At 42.4% G+C, this 16,587-nt stretch overlaps 1 long non-coding RNA gene across 1 annotated transcript in view; it reads left to right on the plus strand.

The window, feature by feature from the left end:
• LOC123373398 overlaps positions 1–1,215 on the plus strand; it is a 35,994-nt gene extending 34,779 nt beyond the window's left edge. Inside the window, exon 5 of the long non-coding RNA XR_006580709.1 lies at positions 1,068–1,215. This is a non-coding gene — a long non-coding RNA (uncharacterized LOC123373398). The remainder of the gene's footprint in view (positions 1–1,067) is intronic.
• Positions 1,216–16,587: the final 15,372 nt, after the last annotated feature.

Here is a 16,587-nt window from a genome sequence, read left to right on the forward strand (position 1 = left end):
CTGTGTGCTGTCCTCTGCTGCTATTGTGGATATGGCATCAGACTGCAGATGGGCATGATGCTTTACAACATATTTATTATGTTATTATTTATTCCTATTTTAAAAATAGAACTGCAGGTTCCCATCCAGAATCCTGGGTGTCAATCCTATTAATTAAGAATCTCAACATAAACAAGAGGATTGCCCCTATATATAGCTAAATAAAGAGAGGGAAATATGAGCTTTGCAGTATGCTTAGAAGGTTAATAAACCTGGGCTGTGGCAGACCGATGAGGAAGCACGTTCCAAAACTCTTAGATTCCATGACCAGAAGGTACCATTGTGATTAAGTTTTCTGACTTTCTGAAGAGCATAGGCCAGAGAATTTCCCCACAATAATTCCTAGAGCAAGTCTTTTAAAAAAACAAACAAACAAACAGCCAATCTTGATTTTAAAAGTGTCAGTGACAGAGAATTCACAACACCTCTTGGTAAATTGTCCCAAGGGTTAATCAAGAATGCCTCATGGAGAACACATTACCAGTGGCTTTCTCTGGCTTATACTGGAAGCAGTCCAGCTCAGATGCCTCTGCTGGTCTTAGCTGTGACAGTTAAGAGGGACGATTGGTCAGGTAACCAGGTCTCAAACCAGGGAGAGGTTTGTGCTCTGAAGTGACTGCAGATTAAGCAATAACAAGAACAACAAGCAGAAATAATGACACGGGAACAGTGTCATTTTTGGTTTTGTTCTTTTGGGTGGAAGTAGAACTGGTCGACAAGTCTTTGAGGAGATAAACTGTCCTTTTCACAGTGACACTGGCAGACCAGGTGCCAGCTCATGACAAGGCCCAAGGCCTCACTGAACCCTTGTGAATGAATAGCTGGAAACCAGTCTTGCTTACCTGTGTGTTAGCATTGCCAAATTAGACAGTAGATGTTGCATTGATAAGAATGTGTTTAGATTTTTATAAAATGTTTGTAGGAATTCTGTATGTATTGATATCACTTATACCCTCCATAGCCCCTGGTATAAAGTTATACTGAATGTTTGGATTGTAAACTTCTGTATTGTGTAACTCACCAAACAGGAAAAGAAGCATTAATTAAGGTAAAGTGCTTGTCCCGCATACGAGATGGACCACTGAAGACCAATGAGATGATGTGGAGCATCAAAGGAGAGAAGCCCTGTGGACAGCTTTCCTAACTTCCTCTAGGAAGAAAAGACCTAGTCATGAACCCATCCCATCACTTTGGAGTTGTGGGGATAAAAATGCCTGAAAAGGAGAAACTGTCTCTCTTTTACGCTGTTTGGATGCTGAATGGCAAGGATTACTAACCATAAACTAAGAGATCCCCATGCAGCGTGGCATGGGTTATCCTTGAAAAACACTGAACTGACAGATTACTACAACTCTGTCATCTTTTTGCATCACAGACTGAAACTCATTTGTGTGTATATGCTTGCTTTCTTTAACTTGTAAATAACTCTTCTCCCCCTCCCAGCCCTTAACAAACCTCTAGTTAGTTTATTACAGGATTGGCTACAGGTGTAGTCTTTGGTGTGAGATCTAAGATAGAAATTGACCTGGGGTAAATGAGTCATCTCTTGGGGGTGGGAGCAACCTGAATATTTTGTAATCTGTTGTGTATGTGACTATCACATAGACTATCTTTCTGGATCACAAGATAGACTGGAGTGTCTAAGGGGACTGTCTGTGACTCCATTATAAGATTATGTTAGTACTTTGGGAGTTCACATTTGTTACTGGGTTGGTGAAATCTAACTATGGGATTACCAGTTTGAGGTGTCTGTCCTGCTTTTTGACAGTCTGCCCTGAGATTGGCACTCTCAGTTGTGAGCCACTCCAGACAGAATGACACCTTCATAAACTCCCCAGAGCAGCAGCTGAGAGTTTCAGTAATCCCAATGTTAGCTTTGCATTAGGGAAAGAGCCAGTTATTTGAGGTCAAGTAGGTAAATTATTAATCTGTTTTGTAGATGGAGAAACTGAGGCAGGGAGGTTAAGCAACTTGCACAAGGCCATGCAACAAGTTAGTGTTGGAGCCAGGATTAAAACCCATGAGCCCTGTGAGCGGATCTATTGGATTCATGGTGCTGATATTTCACCAGGGATAATACCTCTACTCTCAGAAAAAGGATCCTGAGATCTTCAATGAGCACAAACCCTCAGGAGCCTTCATCTCTCACCTGAACTTCAGTCCCTACCAGTGGCAGAGTGTCCCCTAACTACATGCTAGGAGAGGCAAGATTGCCACCTGCTGGATTATCAGCACAGTTCCTACAGCACCCAGACTCCCATCTGCAAAATCGATGTTGCGGTTTAGCTGATGCACTCAGCCTTTGTGCAATAGCTGCAGGCTCTGCAACCCACTATCCAGAGCACAGGGGGTTGGAAAACTGAATTGCTATCCCATTGTCTTATATTAAAAAAAAATAAAAGCCCTATCTGCAATCTCCATTCTCCCCTCCTGGACCAACCCCCTCAATCTTATTTAATTACATTGTAAAGGTTTTCCTTGTAAATAATCACTTTATCATAGTTTCAGGAAATTATCTGATGGGAGCAAGATGTAAATCAGGGCATTTATCATACTTTCTTGTGTCAGTGTCATCACATCTTGAACCTCTGGATCTTTCTGAGTAATTGGCATGCCCTTGCCTTTCCTCTGTCTCTCTCTTTTGGGCAAAGCAGTGTCAACATTCTGAAGAACCGTCTCAGCAGTGGAATGTCATTAGAATTAAAAATACCCATGGAAGAAAGGAACAGAAATAAACAAGGAGCAATTTACAGACTAAAAACAGTGACATAAGGTGCAGAATAATGGAATATGGAAAAAAAATACAACAATGACTAGTTGACAGATTGTTGTCATTCAACTCTCCGGGGCTTTGTCACAACCTTCCAATAGGGATGCAATATTGAACATCTGGTAGCCAACTAGTGCGGAACCTCAAGGCTGCTTAATAGAGGCAATGGAACCAGAGAGGCTGGAGGCATAAAGGTCCCCCACCCACCAGCTTCCTCCAATCAAGTGTTAAGCTTTTTATGTGTCCCCCTTAAAGTTGTCTGTTGGGGCAACTTCTTTCCCTGTCAGACTGGGGGGGAAATCATGCTGCCAGTGCTTAGAACTCAAAGTTGGCTTTTGCTTCCTTTTATTGAGGGACTGAGGGATGGTGCATGTACTGCAGAGGCAGTCAGGCATGTCTGCAGTGGAAGAGGTGCAACAAGGTCAAATCCCACTGTTTTATGGTTTCAATCATCTAACGTCATGTCTCAAGTATAGTTACTTCTGGTTTGTTTGATCTGGATAGTCAGGTATCCCACATCACATAGTGGGGCTCTGAGTGGGATTGGAAGTCCACCCAAAGTGCAGGATCAGTTGTTTTGGATTGTAATTCCTTCAAGTCTAGGAGTATGGAATAGAGTCATTTGCCCAGGTGTAGGTAAGGAATAACTCCAATAAAATCAGTAGAGTTACACTGGGGTAAAAGAGGTGTACATAAGGGAGAATCAGACCGTATGGTCTGAATTTTCAAAAATAACTGTCTAATGATTTGGAATGATCCTCAGTTTCTGGGAACCCCACTGGAGACCACTGGAAAAGTCTGATTTTCACAAAGTCCCAACGCTCGACCTCTGAAAATCAAACCGTTTTAAGGCATCTCAAGTTGGGCACCCAAAACTGGGGCACCTACAATCAAGTCATTTAAAAAAAAAATAACCTGTCTTTTCTGTGAGAAGCCTAGTACATATTTGGGCACTCAGGGGAAAAAAAAAAAGTAACTGAATACAGAACAATAATAATAATACAATAGCTGATGTGTCACTCAAAAAGGAAACTGTACACTTGTATCAGTGGCCCATTGGCAGTGTGGCCTAGCGGACAGAGCACTGGCCTGGACTCAGGAGACTTGGATGTCTGTTTTCTTCATAATCATCAATACCAGCAATGTGCCCTCATTCTGCTATGTCCCTGCACAGTCATTGTGAAAGAAGACAGTATGGTGATAGATATTGTAGAAAAAACGTTACGATTTAATGGAAGCAGGTTCCAGCCCCAAACCAAAACCACTTCCTGTCATGCTGACCAATACTGTCTCATTTGTTTTCTTGTATTCCCTGATCTGTCTGTATTGATCTGTTGACACTTTCCTTATATTTAGTTTGTAATCTACATGGGGCATGGACTGGCTTTTTGTTCTGTGTTTGTACAGGGCCTAGCACAATGCAGTCCTGGTGCATGATTAAGTCACCTATGCACCACTACAATACAAATAATAAATAAGTAATAATAAACCAGATACAATAACAAATGCTATAAACCTGGAGCTTCATACAAAATTGGACCTATGCCCAGTTTGGAGAAGATCTGTTCACTTTTAAAAAGTTTTTGTGCACCCATGTACAACGAGGGAGTCCAGTAAATACAGTACCAGAGGAACCACTTCCTGCAAGATTTCCCTCTTGGATTCATCTCCCAATGAGTGACGCAGCTAAGATCTCCTACCAAAACCTTCAAGCCTTTTGAGTTTTGCCTGCTACTGTATTGCTATGAGAAATCGCAAGATATCCGTGGAGATACACAGAGGCAGTGACAGTGGCTGCACTGAAACTAGACAAAAGAACTTTTCAGTGCATTAATCACTTGCTTATTCTAGGGCAGGTGCAACAGCAGGACATATTGAGTTAAGAAAGTTAATCTATACCCAGAAACTTCTAACAAGTACAAAGTTACAAAGCCGGTGTCATGCCACTGTCTCTTGGCCACTTTTAAGAACATAAGAACGGCCATACTGGGTCAGACCAAGGCTCCATCTAGCCCAGTATCCTGTGTTCCAACAGTGGCCAGTGCCCGGTACCACACAGGGAATGAACAGAGCAGTCATCCATCCCCTGTCGCTCATTCCCACTTTTGGTTTATTTGTGCGTGGAAAACTGCACAGCCGTAGTTAACCCCAAACCCAACTATGCAGACTTTCTTCCTTTCTTGCACAGAGATGAACTTTGTTAAGATACTGGCAGCAGGTAGTAGAATAACCTGCCTTAGAACTCACCAACCAATTACCACAGATCAGATTCTGAATCCAGCTCCCCACCTGGCGCTGTGCAGAGGCCCAGGCATAGGAATGGCTTCTTGTTCTTCTCCCCACCCATAGCTGAAGCAGTCTCTGCAGACCCCTATGCAATCTCATCATGGCGGAAGGTTGGAAGATCCTAATAACAGGGTCCCCAGCCTCAGCCCTCTTTAGTCCAGCAAAGTGCAGCCACTCAGCATGCTGAAATAGAGTGGGGCTTCTCACTGCATAGGGCAGGGTTTCTCAAAAACGGGTCATCACTTCTGTAGGGAAAGCCCCTGGTGGGCCGGGCCAGTGTGTTTACCTGCCCCGCCCACAGGTCCGGCCGATCGCAGCTCCCACTGGCTGCGGTTCACTGCTCTGGGCCAATGGGAGTTCCTGGAAGCGGCGGTCAGTACGTCCCTCGGCCCGCGCCACTTCCAGCAGCTCCCATTGGCCCGGAGCAGCGAACCAGAGCCAGTGGGAGCTGTGATCGGCCGGACCTGTGGACAGGGCAGGTAAACACACTGGCCTGGCCTGCCAGGGGCTTTCCCTACAGAAGCGGCGACCCTTGTTTGAGAAATCCTGGCACAGGGGGTGTGCACCTCCATTATACACCCCTTCTCCTACTTAGATCCACCTTCCTTCATCCCCACATACCTTGCCTGAGGATCCTTCCCACCTGGGGTGCAGGGGTAAGATTTTCCCCCCAAATAATAACCAGAAATAAATAGTCTTTTTTAACAAATGATAAAGACTCCAATAAAGGATGGGGCTTCCCCAGTGATAAGGGAGAGATAAACTATGCTTATGAAACAATCTGCAGCACACATGCCCATCAACAGCAAGGTAAATGAGAGAGTTTCGATACCAAGCCTTTTACCCACAAGTGATACACTTCCCCTTCTTGGGTGAAAGACAACATTGTCTAGTGGTTAGGGTTCTTGAACTCAAAAGACTTGCATTCAGTTCCTTACAGTGCTACAGATTTTGTGTGTGACCATGGGGAAATTGCTTAGTTGCTCTTTGTCTCATTTGCAAAACAGGGTTTTTAGCACTTCCTTACCGCACAGGAGTGTTATGGGAATGCCTACGTTAAAAAGTTTGCAGTGCTATGGTAATGGGAGCCATATGAGCACCTGTGATATATCTAACTTTTCGATGCTTGGATGGAAGACAAAACAGAACTGCAAACAGTTGATATCATTGTTCTGCCTTCCTCTGCTGCGTGCAAAAGTGGCCTCTGTCAAAAACAATTGGCATGACACAGGACTAGATGGACCATTGGCCAGTCCCACTGTGCTGATTTGTAATTGTTTAATGTTCTGTTACAGATTTTTGCAACAGCACTGAAGCTAAATCTGACTTTTGGATGGGAAGATGTCAGCCTGCCTTTTCATTTAGCTCACCCAGTCTATTTAGTTTTGCTAGGTTGTTTGGAAGCTTGATGGGGTTTAATTGAAAGTGTCAGAAGGGAACATTTTAATTTGACTGCATTTGATATTGTGGCTAATGCATTCAGCAATTCATTGTCATTCAGAGCATGCTTCTCATTCCACAGCCAGCGTTGCTATTATTTGAGAAGGTGAGATCTTTCACTGTTAATCAACACGGGTGTTTAGAGCAGTTTATATTGTATGTTAATATTTTTGGTATTTATGTGCTACTCCTCCATGAGGGCCAGAACAGATGCATATTTTCTGATCTAATCTAGCAAAAAATATATGCAAGTTCCAGAAGGCCACAAGACTTCTTAGATCTGTGGACCTGATCCAAATCCAACCAAAATCAATGGAAGTCCCCTGTCCTCAGTGGGTTTCATCCAGGCCCCTATAGATTCCAAATTCAAAATTCTGGGAACAACAATCACCCTTCTATTCCATATTTGTACAGTGCACAGCGACATGGGGCTCTGATCCTGAATGGGGCCTGTAAGAACGTTCTTCGTACTAATGACAATCAGTTATCAATCATTAATATAATTATGTTTTTGGTAGGGTCAGGCACTCCGTATTTTAAAAGTGAGTTGAAAAGTTGAATTGTACACCTTAAAATTGGTTTAGCTACATCACAGAACCTCTGGATCTAATTGGCAGCCTTAGCAGAGAGGACAAGTACTGAATGGACATGGAGCCTGAATCTTCCTCTCATCTCTGGAAGTGTTTCTTTCAGCTGAGGTTTGAAGCACATTGGCGGGGGTTGTCCATCCGTTACGGTGACCAGATGTCCTGATTTTATAGGGACAGTCCCAATTTTTGGAGCTTTTTCTTACATAGGCACCTATTACCCCTCACCCGCGTCCCGATTTTTCACACTTGCTGTCTGGTCACCCAACCTGCAGCTGACCATGCTGTAACTGTTCTCTGCTTTACTGGAAGGCTTGTATCTCCATGACTGCTAATCCGGTTCCTATCGTGAGCACTAAAATTCACTGAAAAAGGAGAATAAATGCCAAACATTCTTGCTCTTCAATTCAGATCATAGCAAAGCTGGTTCTGTTCTCCACTGGGAATAAGAACTCTTCCTCGGTATTTCAATCACTGAAGCTGTTGTAATTCTTCGTGTCCTACACTAATACTCACTCAAGAGCCATCATATCTTTTCCTGCTCAGTGCTACATTGTACAGCTGTACTGAGGCCAAATCAAAGCTTTCAAACACATTTTGTCCAGGAAGCAAGCCTGATGAATGATGGCAATTCACAACCCGTGGTGTCCCGCACAATCACTACCAAAGAAACACATACTTTTCAATGATACAGTCAAATGATTATTTGCCATATTCTAATCTCATTTAATCTATGTCAGGCAGATTCTGTGACGAAGTAATTCCTCTGACTTCAATGCTATGCTAGGGTGACCAGACAGCAAATGTGAAAAATCAGGACAAGGGGTTGGGGGTAATAGGAGCCTATATAAGAAAAAGACACAAAAATCCGGATTGTCCCTATAAAATTGGGACATCTGGTCACCCTAATGCCAGCAGAGGATATGGGCTCAGCCCTTATCTGCCCATGATAATCATTGTTTTAGGTGTGCATTATAAGTTAGTTGTTGTTGTTGGTTGATTTTGTTTGTTTGTTTGTTTAGTTTAGTTTAATTTTGCTTATAAAAAGAATTCCACGTTATGAAATTTTGTCTGAAAGGTCAAAATATAGGCATGATAACTAATGGGCGGCTTTTTCGTTGCATCAACAAACATGCTACGAAACGTATCTTTGGGGCCAGAAGAATCCTAAAATTCACAAGAATAAAGAAAATGTGATTAAAACAGTTTGTGTAACTCATAAAATAATGAGAAATTCATGAGACTACCAAAAGTTTTGCCCAGTTTCCTGATGTAGCATGAAGGTCTATTCTCACCTTGTTAAAACCCTGTTAATGAATGTCTGTAAAACAGAGCTGGTTGAAAATCGGAATTTCCATCTCATGGGAAGTTCCAATATTTCCAAATTTGGTTTCATCCTGAATTGGGAAGAAAAATTATGATACTGAATTTTTTCACAGAATGGAACGTACAGAAAATCTCAGTTCAGAAATCTCAAAACATTTCAGTTTGGTGTGACATTAATCTGAGTTCCTCTGAGCTGCTGCAGTGCCTTCCAGGAATTATAGTTCGGGTGTCCTCTATGGGCTGGCCTCCCCAGCCAGACTAATATTCCATAGTGAACTGTGGTGGTTCAACCAGACTTGAGACTGCCGCATCTGAACCACAACTTCCATGAGGCACTGGGGCAGCTCAGGCAGACACAGACTAATGCTGAACTGACATAAAAGCAAATTTGGATTTTCTAAGCAGAAAATTGAAAAGTTTTTGCACGATCATTTCCCTACCCCCACAGAAAATCTATGCCCAATTCACACAAGATAGAATCTCTTATGCCTATGACTTATTTGGCCATGTCCCTGGTTGAAACCCCAGTCACAACCAAGGTCGTGGCTATCACACAAATTTTTCCGTACAGCCACAGGACTGAGATTCCAGTCAAGCCTCACAGAGGATGTGTAAAGTGCTTACCCAGTCAGCAAGGGCTAGGTTACCTGCCATGTTATCAGCTGAACCCAGAACATAAACCTGTTTATTGTACGTACACAAGGATAATATTGCTTACTGCAAATCCTTTTCATACATAATCTGAGCTCATCTTATGCTTTCTAGTATAAAATAATTTGCAATGCTTGGAATGAGTGTATTTTCCATTCTCTGCTGTTATCATGGGGAAAAGACGCCAAAAGAGAAAGCAGCCAAAGGAACATAGGAACGCACTAGGCTAAAGTTTGAAGTGATTAAACAAACCCCGTTTTAACATTTTCATATTCTCCTTTATTTATATTTCAAAGATTGGTTACAGTATCAGACTGAGCAGTGCTACATTAATCTAGATTCCCAGTCCTGTATGCCATTGCCAACATTATCTCTATAGTCTTTGATAATTCCTCATCTACTGTCCTTTTAGGCAAACCTCTGCTCCCTTCACTTGTAAATACAAGCTCCAACCTAACAAGACATCCCCTGCTTTGCAGTTCTTGTGTCTATAATTCATGGCTAGCATTATGAAGATTATGATGATTTTCCTTTTATCTCCATTTGACTAATGCACTGGTATTTAGGGGACAGTGGGATCCTCTCCTTGACACTCAGTGATTGCTTCTATTTTTCACTCTGATTCAGATTCTTGGGGAGAACTAAAGCCAGTGTAGACGTTAATCTTCTTTACTGGTTTCCTCAGTGGATGGAGCAGACATATGGAAAAGGCGCAAGCCCTTTTTAGATGATAACACACAGTACATTTTCTATCTCGTTCAGCTCCAGGTGTTTGCAAAAAGCTCACCCTCGGTACTCCAGACTGTTTTTGTGTGTGTGTCTATTATCAACCAAAACACTTCCTGATCTACCTTCTCAGAATGTAATTTGCTCCTTAATTTGCTATGATCATTTCATTTTTATGCAATCTTTGACCTCATATTAGTTTCTGCTGAGGCAATCAAACAGCATATGCTATTCCTCTCTGCAAACAAAAGATGGTCTTTTACCCCTTACTGTCACACATTTTGCCCCCATGCCTTTAAGTAGTACATCCTGTAAGTCTTATTTATTCCATGCAGATCACCTAGTATGACCTTTCGCTCTTTCTCAGAGCATTTATTGCGCATGGTCAGTACAATTCTATGTTTCTCATATTTTCATTAGGAAATTGTTGCTGTTGTTCATTTCTTTACTGTGACTTGAGAAACATTTGCCTTCATATTCCATTTTTATTGGTCTCCTCCGTTTTCAGACTCCAAACTATCCAAACAATGTATTTGAAATTCCTGAAAGGATTTACTTGGAAAATGCAGCTTGAAAGATTATTCTGCCGTCAGGGCGTGACTGGCCAATAGGAGTTTGTTATGATGATTTAGTGCCTCTATCTTGGCTTTTCATTGCCTATTGTGCTGTCACTTAGATCAGTTTAATGTTACTCTCTACTAAAGCTTAAATTCTGTACAACAAGAAAAATATTTTTATTCACAGTGTTGTTCCAGACCGTAAGATCCACTTTGGATCTTGAAAGCTTGCCTTTTGCACCAACAGAAGTTGGTATAACAAAAGATATTATCTCACTCACGTTGTCAATCAAATATTTTTTATGACAGCTCATTGAGTAAGAAGGAGCCAACCTAATATAAGACAACCCAAAGCCACTCCTGTGGTAAAAACTCAGGGTTGGGCACATTCACAGGATTCTCTACTGATTGATGTCATTGGTCAGTGATGCAAATATAAGTGAAGGACCATTTATGCATTTTGCTGTGCTTACTGTACTGGTAATCAGATGTTTCTGACAGTCAGATTGACAGAGAATATATAATCCACATATATATTGGCTACTTTTTGAAGACCAAGGAGAGGTGGAAAATAAACCTGCTTTGTTGCAGGTTTAAGCTACATCCAGCTGAGAGAGACTTAACACACTTTCCATGACTCAGCTTCTTGGAGGAGCCTATGTAGCTCACCTGGTAAATCTGCTTCCTTCTGATTGCCAGATGCTGAGACTGGACAACAGGCGATGGATCACTTGATGATTGTCCTGTTCTGTTCCTGGCCACTGTCAGAAGACAGGATGCTGGGTTAGCTGGTCCATTGGTCTCACCCACTATGGCCTTTCTTATGTTCTGTCTTTGAAGGTCCCAGTTCAAGTGCTGGATATATTTAGGATTTACAAGATAGTGTCCACTTCCTGAGAGGTGCTTAGGGCTGCCAGCTCCTACTTCAGTCAACGGGAGTTGGGTACTTAACAGCTCCTGGGGAGCATGCAACAATTATAGGTCCAAGCCTTTAATATGCATGACATGCGTGCACCCATAAGTAGCCCAGCCACTTTGATGAAAACTCAAGAAAACTTCTAGTATCTGATACCAGTGAGCTAAAACAAAAGCTGTAGGGGCCTTGTTAAGGTTTCATGTGGTTTATTTCTCCTCCAACATAGCAATGTGGCACTCAAAGAAAATCTATTTTGAGAGAGGTATGAGAGCATTAAACATTCTCCATGTATTTAAATGTTCCAAGAAATCTTTGCTTTTACAGAAATAATGAAGACAAGTGAGGTCCTATACTCAGCTCAATGGCATTTCTCCAATTGTCTGTAGTGTGATCAGTTGTGAATGATGCATCCAATGCGTTCCAAATATCCAGGGAATGTTCTAAGCTCAGGGAGCAGAAATCTATTGATTTGGGTGAAAACTTGAATGGAGAAATGGGCGGACAAATGGAATGCGTTTTTAAAATGATGATGTCCTGAATGACCTTAGCTCTCAGACAGAAAGAAAAGAATGGTGGAGAAAGATGGGGGCACACAGCACCTCTGGCATATCGGAAAAGGTGCGACTGGAGTACCTTATACCCATTTTGTTTTAGGGAAAACAGGTACAAATAGGTTATATACCCATGGTCACAAAGCAAATATTTGCCAGTGTCAGGATAGCCAAGATTCCCGTCTCACAGTCCCTTGATCCCACCACTAGATCATACTCCCTTAAGTTCATTTTATGCAACATAAACAAAATAAATTATAGCTTTTAACATTACAGTGTTGTCTATAGCATTGCTTCTCAAAGTCGGGCCGCCGCTTGTTCAGGGAAAGCCCCTGGCAGTCCAAGCTGGTTTGTTTACCTGCGGCATCCGCAGGTTCAGCCAATCGTGGCTCCCACTGGCCACGGTTCGCCGCTGCAGGCCAATGAGGGCTGCGGGAAGCGGCATGGGCCGAGGGATGTGCATAGGTCTCCAAAATCATATGTTAAGGTTTTAAACCTCTGAACCACAACCTCTCTCTCAATCCAAACGCTATTTATGTCCTTTGTAAAGAATGCAGATTTGGGCACCACGGTGCTTAAAAGCACCCACCGGTTCAATGTCAGCATGTCTTTATTCAGAATGCACTGCTGAGGATGTCAGCTCATGATTTGTCACAACTTTGGTCTTCAGTTGCTCAGCAATTATCTCTAAAAGAAACTAGAACTGGAACCTGACTTCTAGAGAGAGTATTAGCCTCAGCAAAGGTGGCAGTGGGGATTCCTAGGATAGGAAGATGAATCCAAAGTCACTTTCAGATTTGCAAATGATATAATTTAGAACAATAATGAAGAGAAATGTTGCCAGTGTCTCTCCTTGTAAGTAACCCTGCCGTGGTCAGACCAAACCCCAGAGACAGGATAAGATCTGCAGGTAATATACGTGTAGTGGTAAATCCAGATGGTGCTTTACTTTTAGTGTATTAACCACTTACCTGCCTGTATGGATTCTATTGGTAGAAGCTTGCGTTTAGTGCTCCAGAACTCATTCGTCTGATCTCTGAACACGGCTCTTCCTATATCCAAAAACTGCAGAAATGAAAATGAAGCATTATAACCCTGCTCTATCAATGTTGTGATGGATACTCCAGTAAGGAATAACTCTTTTTCATATTTTCAGTCTTAGCAATTTGAAACTTTAAGACAGAGGGTTAGATCCACAAAGGGTCTTAGCTGCCTATCTGCCACTTTAGGCATTTAAATCCAACATTTGGGAGCCACTGAGCTCCTCAATTCCCAACCCCTCTCGGCATTTCTAACTGGCTCGCTTAGCCAGCTTCCTTCTTAGCTTGCTGGCTTCTGCAAATCCCAGTCTTAGGCTACGTCTTCACTACCCGCCGTATCGGCGGGTAGCAATCGATTTCTCGGGGATCGATATATCGCGTCTCATCTAGACGCGATATATCGATCCCTGAATGAGCTCCTGTCGACTCCAGAACTCCACCAACCCGAACGGCGGTAGCAGAGTTGACATGGGGAGCCGTGGAGGTCGATCCCGTGCCGTGAGGACGGTAAGTAATTCGATCTAAGATACTTCGACTTCAGCTACGTTATTCACGTAGCTGAAGTTGCGTATCTTAGATCGATTTCCCCCCGTAGTGTAGACCAGCCCTTAGGCATCTAACCCAGGGCCATGGAGTCCATTAGATGGCAAAATGCCTAAAGATAAGTGTTGCAATGCCCAAGTCCCTTTGTGCAGCTAGCTTAGAAACAACAACCTCTCAAGCAACAGCATAAAGCCCAAAATGGCTTAAATCTCAGTTTACACCTAATGCACTAATACATTGTGGATCATTGGTCTGACAAATACATTCAGTCAGCTCGCTCCTAGGAATCCATCCAACACCTGGCTCGTGCGATGTCAGTAGCAAATGAATAAGATGGGGGTATCAAAGTGAGTGGGTTGAACAATCTGAAAAATCATCACAAAAAAGCAATTCACATATTTCTAAATCCATATACATTGGGACAAATCTATGTAGTCATATCATCAGAGCATCTCTCCGGTTTCTTTTGAAATACTTAGAATTATAGAAATGTAGAGCTGGAAAGGCCTTCAGGAGGTCATCTAGTCTATTTCCATGCAGTGAGGCAGGATTAAGTATACCTAGATCATGTATAACCAGTATTTAATAACTGCCAATGATGGGGATTCCAAAACATCCCTAAGTGACTTCTTCCAGGGCTTTTTCTGATTATCCTTAAAGTTAGAAAGTTTTTTCCTAACATGAAACCTAAATCTCCCATACTGCAAACAATGGGCCTCATTTAACCTGAGTACAAAGCTACATCAACTACCATTGATGCCAATAGAAGATAGGACTGTTTAGAGTAGGGCTGTAGGGATCTACCATGCCCCGAAAGTTCTATCCCTTGTTTCAAATGCTGGATCTGGTTTTCACAGTTGCCACAACACAAAAATAGTGGCAACACATCCTTATCTATTTGACTTCTTGAGGACTCTTTGCAAGGATGAGGAAACACTGACCCTGGATTTTTTTGAGCATAGGAAATTTAGATTTGTGTTTTAATGGCCTGAAAGCTCCATTTTAATTACAGGGCAATAATTCAAGGTAGACTGGTAATAGGCAAAACATTGAGAACTTTTGTTCTTTAGTGCAGTGAAGGAAACCTCATTAGAGAGGATTTTCTTAGTTAGCAGGGCTTCAGGGTTAATGAGATGTGAGTGATAATATATAGTAGTACTCCCTCATGGCTGTAACAAGTTGTATTTTATAAACTCTTTAATCTCAGTGGTGACAGAGGTCTGAGGTATTGGGAATAGTAAAAACTAATTTGCACAGCTTAGGGAAATTCTGTTCCCAGTCTGGAACTTAGTTGAATTGGATAAAGACATCACATGGAAGAAGGAAAAGAATATTATTTATATAACCCTGTGGTTGCTTGCACTCACCTCTCTGAGTGCCCCCTTGTGTCCAGGCCTGGTACTGCCACTCTCCAGCTCCCAGCACCCTCTGCATCCCATCAGATGACCTCTAAGGGGCTTCTGTGGCTTGGCCCTCCAGCTGGGTCACAAAGACCAAACTCCTTCCTACAACAAACTCAAAATAGAAAAAAAGTTCCTTGCCCTATAGGTCCAATTGTGAACAAAATTGTTCCTCACCATTTTGTGCTAAATTCCAACTCTAGAATTGAATCAGCAGGATTTCTTCTTGAATTACTGCCTCTGTTTGGGGCCAGTCATGGGCCCTAGCATGGCCCAGCTCCTCTGGATGTGGCTTAGGGAGCATCCCTCCTCAGTCTGGCTAAACCCAAGAACTGCCTTACTGGGAGCAGGAATCTCCTTTTATTTTAGCCTGGTGGGCCTTGATTGGCTGTTGCTGGTCCCCAGCCCTTCTGGCCACTGGAGGACCAGCTCTCACTGCTTCCCCAAATGGCTACTCTTTTTCTCACAGAGAACTGTTTCCTGTGGGCGGGAGGTCTCTAGAAGGGGTCATGAAGTCCCAGTACAACCCATCACAGGCCCCTAGTACCATAATGTATGAACACCTCATAACATCATCTGAGGTAGAAAAGTCCTGTTATCCCAGTTTTTATAGATGGGGAATTGAGAAACAGAGCAAACACATGACTTAAGACCATAAGAAAGGCCATACTGGGTCAGACCTATGGTCCATCTAGCCCAGGATCTTGTCTTCTGACAGAGGCCAGTGCCAGATGCCTCAGAGGGAATGAACAGAACAGGGCAATTGTCAAGTTATCCATCCCTTGTCGGCCAGTCCCAGCTTCTGGCAGTAAGATGTTTAGGGACATCCAAAGATTGAGGTTGTGCCCCTGACCATCTTGGCTAACAGCCATTGATGGACCTATCCTCCCATGAGCCTATCTAACTCTTTTTGAACCCAGTTATACTTTTGACCTTCACAACATCCCCTGGCAAATATGTTCCATAGGTTGACTGTATTGTGTGAAGAAGTATTTCTTTATGTTTGTTTAAACCTGATGCCTCTTAATTTTATTTGGTGACTCCTGCTTCTTGTATTATGTGAATGGACAAATATCATTAGTCATTTTCTCCACACCATTCATGGTTTTACATACCTTTATCATTTCCTGCCGTAGTCGTCTCTTTTCTAAACTGAACATCCCGGTCTTTTTACTCTCTTCTCATATGGAAGCTGTTGCATACTGTAATCATTTTTGTTGTACTTCTCTGTAACTTTTCCCATTTCTAGCATAACTTTTTTGAGATAGTGCAACCAGAGCTCCATGCAATATGCAAGATTTGGGCGTACCATGCATTTACATAGTGGCATTATGATATTTTCTGTCTTATGTTCTATCCCTTTCCTAATGGCTCCTAACATTCTGTTAGCTTGTGTGACGACTGCTGCACATTGAGTGGCTATTTTCAGAGGACTATCCACAATGACTCCAAGATCTCTTTCTTGAGTGCTAACAGCTAATTTAGACCCTATCATTTTGTATGTATAGTTAGGATTATGTTTTCCAATGTGCATTACTTTGCATTTATAAGATTTAATTTCATCTGCCATTTTGTTTCCCAGTACCCCAGTTTTGTGAGATCTCTTTGTAACTCTTCTCAGTCAGCTTTGGACTTAACTATCTTGAGTAAACTTGTATTGTCTGCAAAAATTGTTTGCCGCCTCCTTTTTTCCAGATCATTTACGAATATGTTGAACAGCACAGGTCTCAGTACAGATCTTTGGGGAATCCTGTT

The sequence above is a fragment of the Mauremys mutica genome, chromosome 6 (genome assembly GCF_020497125.1).
Source record: "Mauremys mutica isolate MM-2020 ecotype Southern chromosome 6, ASM2049712v1, whole genome shotgun sequence".
Classification (NCBI taxonomy): domain Eukaryota; kingdom Metazoa; phylum Chordata; order Testudines; family Geoemydidae; genus Mauremys; species Mauremys mutica.